Below are 10,573 nucleotides of genomic sequence, written 5' to 3' on the forward strand. Positions count from 1 at the left end.
TCGTGTATCGAATAACGCGTCATAGCGCGTGGGTAAATGTAAAAAAAAATTAAGGGGGGCCGACAATATAATATACGTTATATTGTATTTGTTGCATTATTATACGCGTATATCTTTGTTCCCGGTTTGTACGTTAAATAAATTCTCGGCAGAACGAGTGTTTATATTATAATAAGCCCAAATACCTTTAGCCAACTCGATAATATCATTATTATAAACTGATAAAATTATAAATACTATTACTACCTATATTATAAGAATTAAAAATTAAATGAATGATTATTTATTGAAGTTATTCCATTTTAAAATACAGGTACATATTCCAAATTTTAAATTTTAAACGACGAAAAATGTCTATACTTAATATTTAATTGCACATTCGGTCTTAAGATGATGTTTCACGTAGATAAATAGGCATAAATAAGAATAATTAATATTTAGGTCCAAGTGACAAACAAAAATGTATACCTATTTGCACAAGTGTTTCTGCAGTTCGCGGCGTCATGTCATATCGTATATACCACACTACATATTTTCTAGAACCGGTTTTATCGTTATTATGGCTAGGTAACGTTCACTGTGCAGTAGTTCGCCGCGCAGAGAGCACAATATAATAATATATAATATGTTATAGCCTATAGGTGTTGTTTGAGTATTCGAGCGAATTATTATAATAGGTACGATATTGTACGAGAGTTATACGAGATGCATTAGCAGCTAGCACTGATCGTGTAAATAATACTGGTTGTTTGTGGTTATGTGGAGAACAATTATTATATACGGCCAATCAATTCTCTGACCCTGATCATTAATCGTACGACACACCAATGAATAAAATACCTAATGAAAGACTTGCAATACGTAAGTATTTGTGAAAGCCAATTGGCAGTATTATTTTATGGTATTTTTAATTGAGTGGGACAAAGTGGTGAGAGAAATTGTCACAAACTGGACAGTTAAACGCAGTATGCGTATAATTTTATAAATTTATACCATGCTTTTTTCATGGTCCTATGGATTGCTGAATATTTTTGAATATAGATCTTGTCTATAATACGAACTTACGAGCAGTCGGCAGGTAATCGATCGAGTACCAAATAATAATATACCTATAATGTTGAATTTTGGGAAAGTAATCCCCTAAATTAGGTACTAAAGTCGGCCAGCTCCCGTTTTGCCTCCGTTTCATTTCACCGCTGAACCATTCGCCGAATTTAAAAATTGGAATTCTTACATGAGCTCTACAGTTTTCAATGTACTTCAAATATTTTTTATTATTTATTATTTTATCAATTCTAAAATAGTTAGTATTGAAAATAAGGCATTTCCCTTTTCACTGTGTAGAAATGTACTCAATATTCGACATTATTGTTTTAAAATGTAAACTGAAAATTCGCAAACACTGATGATAATCATACGATACTAACTGTATTGTTAACTTTGTAGCTATCGCCGTCACAACACATTCATTCTATTTTATTTATATAATTATCGGAGATTTATCAATCGATAAATTCAGAATTCAAATAGTACAGTACTAAGATCGTTTCAAATGATGTGTTTATTCATCACTTTTCAAATCACAAACTCATAATCATAACCATGTTTTAAAACAAAAATAATTTAAGAATTATGCGACGAAATGAAACGAAATGAAACGGTAGCGAAACGGCTCTAAATTCTTAATATAAAAATTAATCATTTTACCTTTATATATATTTATTTACCCTAAAAATTGTCTAAAAATGGCATATAAATTTAAATTCAACACAAATAATGCATTAAAAAATTTACCAAAATTATTTGATAGGCATGCTAGTACGAGAAAAAGTAGATTTTAATTTTTGGTATTTTATCGTAATATTATTAGTCATTACCTTTTATAACTAAACCAAAAATAATAGTTAGCTTGTTTAAGTATATGTTTTAATTGTCGGGAACAAGTATACAGAAACTGTTTGAAAGACGAAGACTTAATTCCAGAAAGTCGTATTATCGAGATTGACGAGCATTTTGAAAAAATAATTGAAAAATATGTAATAATGTATTATTACTATTTTTTTATGTATGAATATTTTCATGTAATAACTGTGTATTATTAATTTATTACGCTGGTAAATATATTAAAATGTTTATCTCTATAAATGATCTAACATGATATTTTGTCGTAAGTTTGATGGATATAAAGAAAACTTAAATAACATTATATTCAATATAATATTTGTGTTTATTTCGAAAATTAATGTTTAGAATAAAATGTTACACGGTACTACGTAAAACATGGCATATTATTATTTAATTACATAATATTGTTTTCTTAGCAACTACTGATTCAATTAATAAGTTAATAACCTTGATTGTTATTATTATTTCTATATTTACTAGTATGTATAAATGAGTAAGTATTTGTTGGTGTTTTACAAAAAATTATGCATGCATTTGTTAAAACGTATTTGCTACGCTTAATTGTCGTTCATTTTCAACCAGTGATTTGAGAGTCTAATTTCAAAATCTATTATTGATCTTCTTAGTCAAAAATATTGAATTTAACACTGTTAAATTCTAAATTATAATTTCTATAAATTGAGAGACATGACTTTTTGTAATAGGTGTAACAGATTTAAAAAAACAAAGTCAAAAAACTAAAAAAATCATGTTCAAAAAACTTCATAATTTCATAATTTTAAACGTCTATTGTCAATTTTAATATTACCTGAGCTCATTAGTTTTTAACTTAATTTTGTAGAGAATTTATCAAATATATTTTTAACAGAACTCACGGCTTAAAACTAAAAAAAATCTACAATTTTGGAGCTGTTTTTCAAGATGGTGGCCAACGCTGATTTTAGATGTGAGGAAAAACATTTGTCATAATATCAGACCTATACTAATACAATTAAAACAATTTCCGGCTTTACACTTATTAATTCCGAGTTCAAACCTTATTTGACTGGCCTAAATCACCTTATTATACTCGTATATTATATACAATTCCCTATACATTTTTAGCATATAATTTATTGTATTTATTTATTAATCTTTTATATTCTATTATATAATTTATAAAAAAAATATACATTATTATACTGTTATTATTTTAAAATATTTTCTTTAACTTTTTATACTGGAGATTTCTTATAACCGGTATTTATTCTCAACTATCATATTGTTGGAGGATCGCCGTGTAAATTTAAATAAATACTTTGTTTAAACTACATTATAATTAAATAAATAACTAATCATAATATTAGTATTGAATGAAATATCTAGTTACAGTGATTAAATAAAATTAGTCCCAGACATTAAGACTATATATTTATATTTATATGAAAATTAATTTGAGTAGTAAATAATAAATTATTTTGTAGACGGCCATAATAAGGTTGGTGTTTAGACATCAAAAAACTGACTCAAAAGGATTATATAAAGGATCTTCCATATTTGATGTATTACATGCTTAGGCCCGTCAGTCACTATTGACTTATATAACTATAAAATTACCACGTTTCTATAAGTAACACATTTATTATTATTAAGTATATACCTTCATTCAGGCACGTACGTGAAGAAGTTTTAGGGGCTAACCACTCGAAATTAAAAGTTGTTTATTTCAATAAAATTGTTGTTATATAAGCAGTGGCGAATTCTCTAGGCATGCTCAGCATGCGCCGCATGCTTAGAAATAAAAACATTATTAATCAAAATACAAAAATTATTTTATAATCAATAATATATTACGTATTTTAAAAGAAATATAATGTGTTACATTAATTCATTTATTTCTGTTATACCTACTTAGATATCTGTGTTTATCTTTATTCTAACATTTAATGACAGAGCATGCGATAGATGTCTGCGCAAGCTATACGACCCTTATTATCGTTGTAAAAAAAAAGTTACTCCGAGACCTCCTCTACTAGTTGCCGCGTATTAATCACCCGGGGCATGCTCATTCTGTTGCGCTTCTTCAGCGTAATTTATAAAATTTAAGTGTACGAGTAAATGGCAATGTTTTTATTTTAGTTAAAAGAGTTAGTCAAGTCTCAATTACAATTATTAAAGTATTATTTAAGTAAGTGCTATTGTATATGATATATATTAAATTAAAGTCTTATTTATAAATTAATACAAACTTGTGTATTATTTATTAGTTATAAATTAAATAGAACTATAATACATTATGATAAATGAGCATGCCTATACATCAGAATCAGTATTCGCCACTGTATATAAGTATAAAAATGTACAACACTCCCACAAAAAAAAAATAGTACAGGCCTGTATTATCGTGACTCCACGAATCTATTGAGATATAATATTATTTGTATTAGATGCTGTTTCTAAATGGAATAAAGCAATACTTCATTGGATATTGAATTAAAAATGTATTCATTTTATTTTATTAATAAATAACTCATTCGGTAGACCACGTAACATTGGTTTTGGTTAAAAACAATAATAATAATATATTAATTGTAAATAAACAAACAACAATATCGATTTCATAAATATTATATAATAAATTTGTTCACCTCCTTTAAGTAAAAGCTACAAATACAAATTGGAGGAGAGAGGTTATTAAATTAGACAATATATATATATTAATATTAAAAATACAATAATCCAGGTGATTAAATCTTTTAAATTAAAGCATTATTGCACAACTCAGGCAACTTTTAGCACCAAAGTGCTTATTGTAAATTGACGTAGTTATATTAACATATTTTTTTTTAGTTGATTGTTATAATTATGACAATATATTGGAAAGTACTTTTTATACCACCCCAAATCACTATTCCATATGAAATAACTGATAGTGTTATTAGTATTAATGATATATAGATATAATTAACTTTCAGCTAACTTTTAGCGTTACTAATTAATACAAAAAAGAATTTACGGCTTAGTTTGCACAATGTAGTCAATATGAGTCAACCATTTTAATTGGAAATCAATAAATAGTCTGAGATATTTAATTGTATTTATTATCTTGATATTTAGACAAGTACCTACAATTACTTACTAAAATTATTTTTCAAACAAAGGGTATTATGTAAGTATAATTTCTGTTCAATATTTAGATTTTTATTTTGAATACTAAAAATAATATGTTTAGATTTAGTTAAATTTAATTCAAGAAGATTATAATAAATTATGAATTTATTATTTCAAATACTTTATTAGCTTTGATGAATAATTTATTAATATTTTTTTCGTTTAGAAGAATAGTATCAACATTTATATTAAGCAAGCCATTGATGTATATATATAATTAAAAAATTGGGACCAAGTACAGTCCCTGACGTACACTGTAATAATTTATTTTTAATGGATTAATATAATTTTCACTAGCTAAATTAACCGTCGTTGTCGGGTTAAAGTAGTGATGGAGTTAAAGTATAGAAACATTAATAATAATTAAGTAAATTTGATAATATTTTTAAATTCTGATTCACCTGTTAAAACATTTTATAATAGTTTGAATTGTTTCTCAAACCAATAAGTGCGTATAATAAAATGTATTTAAGAAACATTTATTTTAGAAATACTCAAATACATTTAATAGAAAATAATCCACTGATCATTTATACATGTAATAATGTAATGCCGTGATTATGTTTGTATTACAGGCTCTGTAAATCAATAGCCTATATTCAAATGTATTATATACACCATTCAATTCTACTTAATACCAAATAGAAGATAAATAAAATATAAATACAACTACACTATAATAAAATTACATTTTATAAATATTAATAAATATCATTAATATATTTTTATTTATTATTCACACTTTTAATACAGTTTATAAAATATAATAATGTTTAGTATGTTTAATTTATAAAATTAAAAAAAAAATTAAATTGTTTTAAATACTTCTTTATAGATAACGTTCGATGTTTTATAAGTTGGTGATTGTATGTGCAAACCACTTGCATAATTTACTCGGGAAGAAGCTATATATAACTGACCATTCTTCCATGGTAACAAACAAAGAACAAACACAATTATTGAAACTAATAGCAACCATCTATAAACAAAAATTTCCATCATAAATCTCAAAATGTCTGTCGATTTTATACTCTTTTTACCCTTTAAAATGTGAATTTTGAAAAATCCTTTCTTAGTGCCCTTATACATAGTAATAAGTACATTTACTGAAAATTTCAAATAAATCGGTTCAATAGTTTTGGCTGTACGTTGATTCCACCCTTCATAATTATAATATATACTTATATAGACTAGCGCCAGCTGACCCCGTGCACTTCGTTGCCCGTTAAAAATGCCAATTCTATAATATGATTCGAATTTTGATTAATTTGTTATTTAATATTTGATTTAACGGTGTTCAAAACTTAGACATTTTCATTGACCATTTTGATTCTCAAAAAACTTATGCAAGCACCACTTTAAAATGAGAATTTTTTTAAATGCTTTCTTATTACACACTGAATTTGTGGTACGATTGTACGAATGTACCGTGTAAATTGCAAGCATTGATCTATCATTTTTCACGCTCTACGTTTATCAGTCAGTGGGTTAGTCAAGTAATAATATTATAGTCATTCTGCTTGTTGTTGTCCATGAGACTTATGATTATGTGAGCATTATATTATCAGGTAGGCAATCCACCCGTTGTAGATTGCGGACTCCGCGAGATGTGTACGTAAGTTTATAATTTCTAACCCTCAAGTTTCAAAGTTATATAATTTTTTTTTTTTACTACGGTGGATAAAATACAATAATGTGCCATCTCGCGGTTTTATATTGACTTATTTTGCTAATTCTTATTTTTATTGTTATGCTTTTGACAAAATATAACAACAGGTCTACAACTATTTACTTATTCAATCATAACCAATAACAAAATTTTATAGTTTATTCTCTTGCTGGACAGTGACGTCATTGTTGTTGTTTTTTTACATCCAGATTCCGTACTTTTCTGGTGGATTACTATTACTATTATTATTATTTTATTTTCGTTAACCGTGGTAACAATTTTTTATTATTATTATTTATTTTCCCCGTTTTTGTAACATTTTTCATTGATGATTCGCTCCTATTGATCGCAGGAGAAGGTGCTTATGTAATACAATTTTAGGAAAATCCACCAGAAAAGTATAATTACGAATACAACCAAAAAAAAATTAGCGAAATCGATCCAGCCGTTCTCAATTGATAAATTGTTATACATTTTTGGTTCCATTTTTATGTATAGGGTGTCCCAGCAGAAGCGCACAATTTAAGGACGCCAGGATTTTTTTGTATCTGTGTTGACTGCTTTGTTCCAATGTTTTTCTTATTTTATAACATCTCCCATTTGTAAATTTTTCATCGCAAAGCAGTTTTTGGCATTCGTCGTTATGGAGAGGTTGACAATTGTACAACGCGTAACATTAGTGAAAATGTACTACAAGTGTGGAGAGTATGTTGCTGAAACCTTGTGAAAGCTTCGAACGATCTTTGGACACAACTGAGCCAGTTTTCTCGAATTTTACTAACAAACGAGTTACAGTTGCTCACTTAGGCGCATTTTTTCGGCCGAAGCTTTCGCAAGGTTTCAGCAAAACACTCTCCGCCTGCACTTGTGAAGCGTTTTCACTATTGTTATGCGTTATTTCACTGTGAACCTCTCCATAACGATGAATGCCAAAAACTGCTTTGCGATGAAAAATGTACAAATGAGAGATGTTATAAAATAATAAAAACATTGGAACAAAGCAGTCAGCCCAGATACAAAAAAATCCTGGCGTCCTTAAAATGTGCGCTTCTGCTGGGACACCCTACACATATAGTTTTAAACGTCATATAGTTACAATATTTTAATAATATACGTTTTAACAAATAGTAAAATCACAGAGATGCTGCTAACTTGTTAATCGGGTATATTTTAAATTAAACACATTTTTTAGGGCCGCTCTTACAATGTTCGATTAGTGTTTGATGACGCTATCTGGAAGATTTCCTCATGTGTAACCGATAGAATTCTACCAATTAGTCTTAACCGACACTTAACTGGACATTGTAAGAACGGCCCTTAGACTTGTTATATCACATAATATTATAGAGAAAATACTTTATTACTTGATCCGGCCAGTAATTATGAAGTATTGGGCTCTAAAATTTGAAACCGTATCCGTATCGATAAACGTGTATTCTTATTTGTTACGAAATTACTAAAACAGAAAAACTTAATTAACGTGCATTGGTAGTATTATTATCTCGTTTCATTACAATTTGTTCGGTTCCAAATCTGGCGGTGACCAATTATTATTTGTTTTATTGTAAATTATAATATTTCGACGATAAGGCATGGCATGGCTATAGCCATGAGGCATGGGATATTCCGAAGGAACCCCACCCCCTGCCTTTGTGTCTGTCGAAGTCAGCCCGTTCATACGGTCGCTAGACACCAGGGATCCTACTAAGATCATTGACCATCGTGAGTCTTCGAGTTGTCGTTGCCGATTCCACCGTCGCGATCCGTATAATTTTATTATTTTTTTACGCATCACGTCGGGTAGCCATATTTGTTGTCGGTGGCATTTATTTTATACACGCTATTTATTGTGCGTGGGCCTTCATGTGGCATGAATCTGTTATAGTGCGAAAGTGTTTCGGCTAATTATATTATATTAATTTTCTGCACACGGATACAGCAACATTTTATCATATTCCAGTACGGGCTGTTACGGAGATTTTTTATTTTTAATATAATATATCTTTCCTCCGCGGCTCTGCTCACGAGTTGGTCGATGCGGACGACGGTGTTTGAAGATCCATAGTGAAGACGGTCGGTGTGAAACGGTTACGATCAGTGGTTCGGTCACGGAACACGTAATTATATTATTGATACGCGAATATTAATTTGTATATTATCAACTGCTATCGTAATCAATATTATTATTGTTATATATATATACTGTCTAAATGTTTATTACGTATTAAAATATATAACCTTTATTTTATATAGTAGGTAGGCGCCTACTCCCCATATTATAATACTTATGTCTTATATACATTATTAATGTTATTTTCATGTGTGTGATATACTGTTATGTTATTTAATACAGTCCACTGATCTTTATTATTGCAACAATCTGGTTTTTGATTTATTATTATTATTATCATTATTACCTATTGATTTGTTGCCTCTTCATATTATTATATAAGAAAATACAGTACACACATTACAAAATTATTACTTATAAGTAGTTAATTTTACGTTTCAATGTGAATAATAATAACATTTATTATTAACTGTAATATATTATTCATTGTAACAATAGTATATCCCTTAGATAACAACTAGTTTTTCCAATATTTTAAGTCCACGATCTCGTGATTTGGTCAAAGCATACAGTGTTATAAACCTATCTAGTTGTAGTATAGTGACCTTTGATACAAATACATAAGCTTATAAATTAAACCTGAATATTTTATTAATTAGATTAATAACCTTGCCAGAGTTTAATGTATAAGTAATTAAAAGCATGCCACTATATTTGTTATGGTACTAATTAACAACTATTATTACATCACTTTAAGCCGTTTTAGAGTTATTAATATACTATGTAATAAGTTACATAATATTCAGTACTAACGTGCTTCATGTACAATCTATTGGCATGCTATGAGCAATTATATCATCTCTGAACTCTGCTAAGACACCTATTCGATATTATAATTTGTATTATTTTCCAAATGTATCAATAGCGATATTACCTCTAAATTTTAAATTCAAGTAGGTTCGTGTCTTCAAATCTAGAACCTTGGGTAGGTAGTAAACTTTAGCACAAGTGTTTTTGTTATTTGTTTACATAATAAGTAAAAATACATAATTATACACCCTCATAACGATCATTGACTATAAAACATCATTCGCTACTCTGTTTCGTACTTCTTTTTAATTATTATAATAAAGGCTTCACCGATTTTTTTATATTCAAAAACGTACTTTCAACATAAGGAAACCGTGTTCAAACAAACCTAATAAATCTTCGGTTTAATCTGCATTTCTCTTATCTTTGATAACGTTTAAAAAATTATTATTTAAAATAATTATTATCAACAGAAAGGCTGCCGTACTCTACGTCGCACCTAGCCATGCGACGTATGTCTTACACGATAAGCACTTTAACTTAATTACAAATCCATTATGATCTCACATTAAAATAATCCGGTCGTATTTCCCTTAATTATTTCTAAAATGCGTATACAGAGCGTGCCAAACCAGAAAACGTGTAATTGTAATATCACTTTCACCACCCCCAAATTCAAACTAAAAAACAAAAACAAAAATTAAAAAACTTGTCACTTCGAATTGTTTCTTAATTTTCTCAGAGCTGGTTGACAAAAATGGATCAAGGCCTAGAGTACAAAGAACTACCCTCTTCTCAAATCAGATCTCTACCACCTATATTTATTCCTACTGTTAAAGACTATAAAGCTTTCTGTGATAACATTGGGGTCCTAACATAAAAATAACGTTTCTAATATTAAAGTTCTACCAAAATTATAAAACTGTTCACTAGCTCAACTGATTCTTATAGCACCCTGATAACATTTC

This window comes from Aphis gossypii, chromosome 2 (assembly GCF_020184175.1).
Source record: "Aphis gossypii isolate Hap1 chromosome 2, ASM2018417v2, whole genome shotgun sequence".
In the NCBI taxonomy this organism is placed as follows: domain Eukaryota; kingdom Metazoa; phylum Arthropoda; class Insecta; order Hemiptera; family Aphididae; genus Aphis; species Aphis gossypii.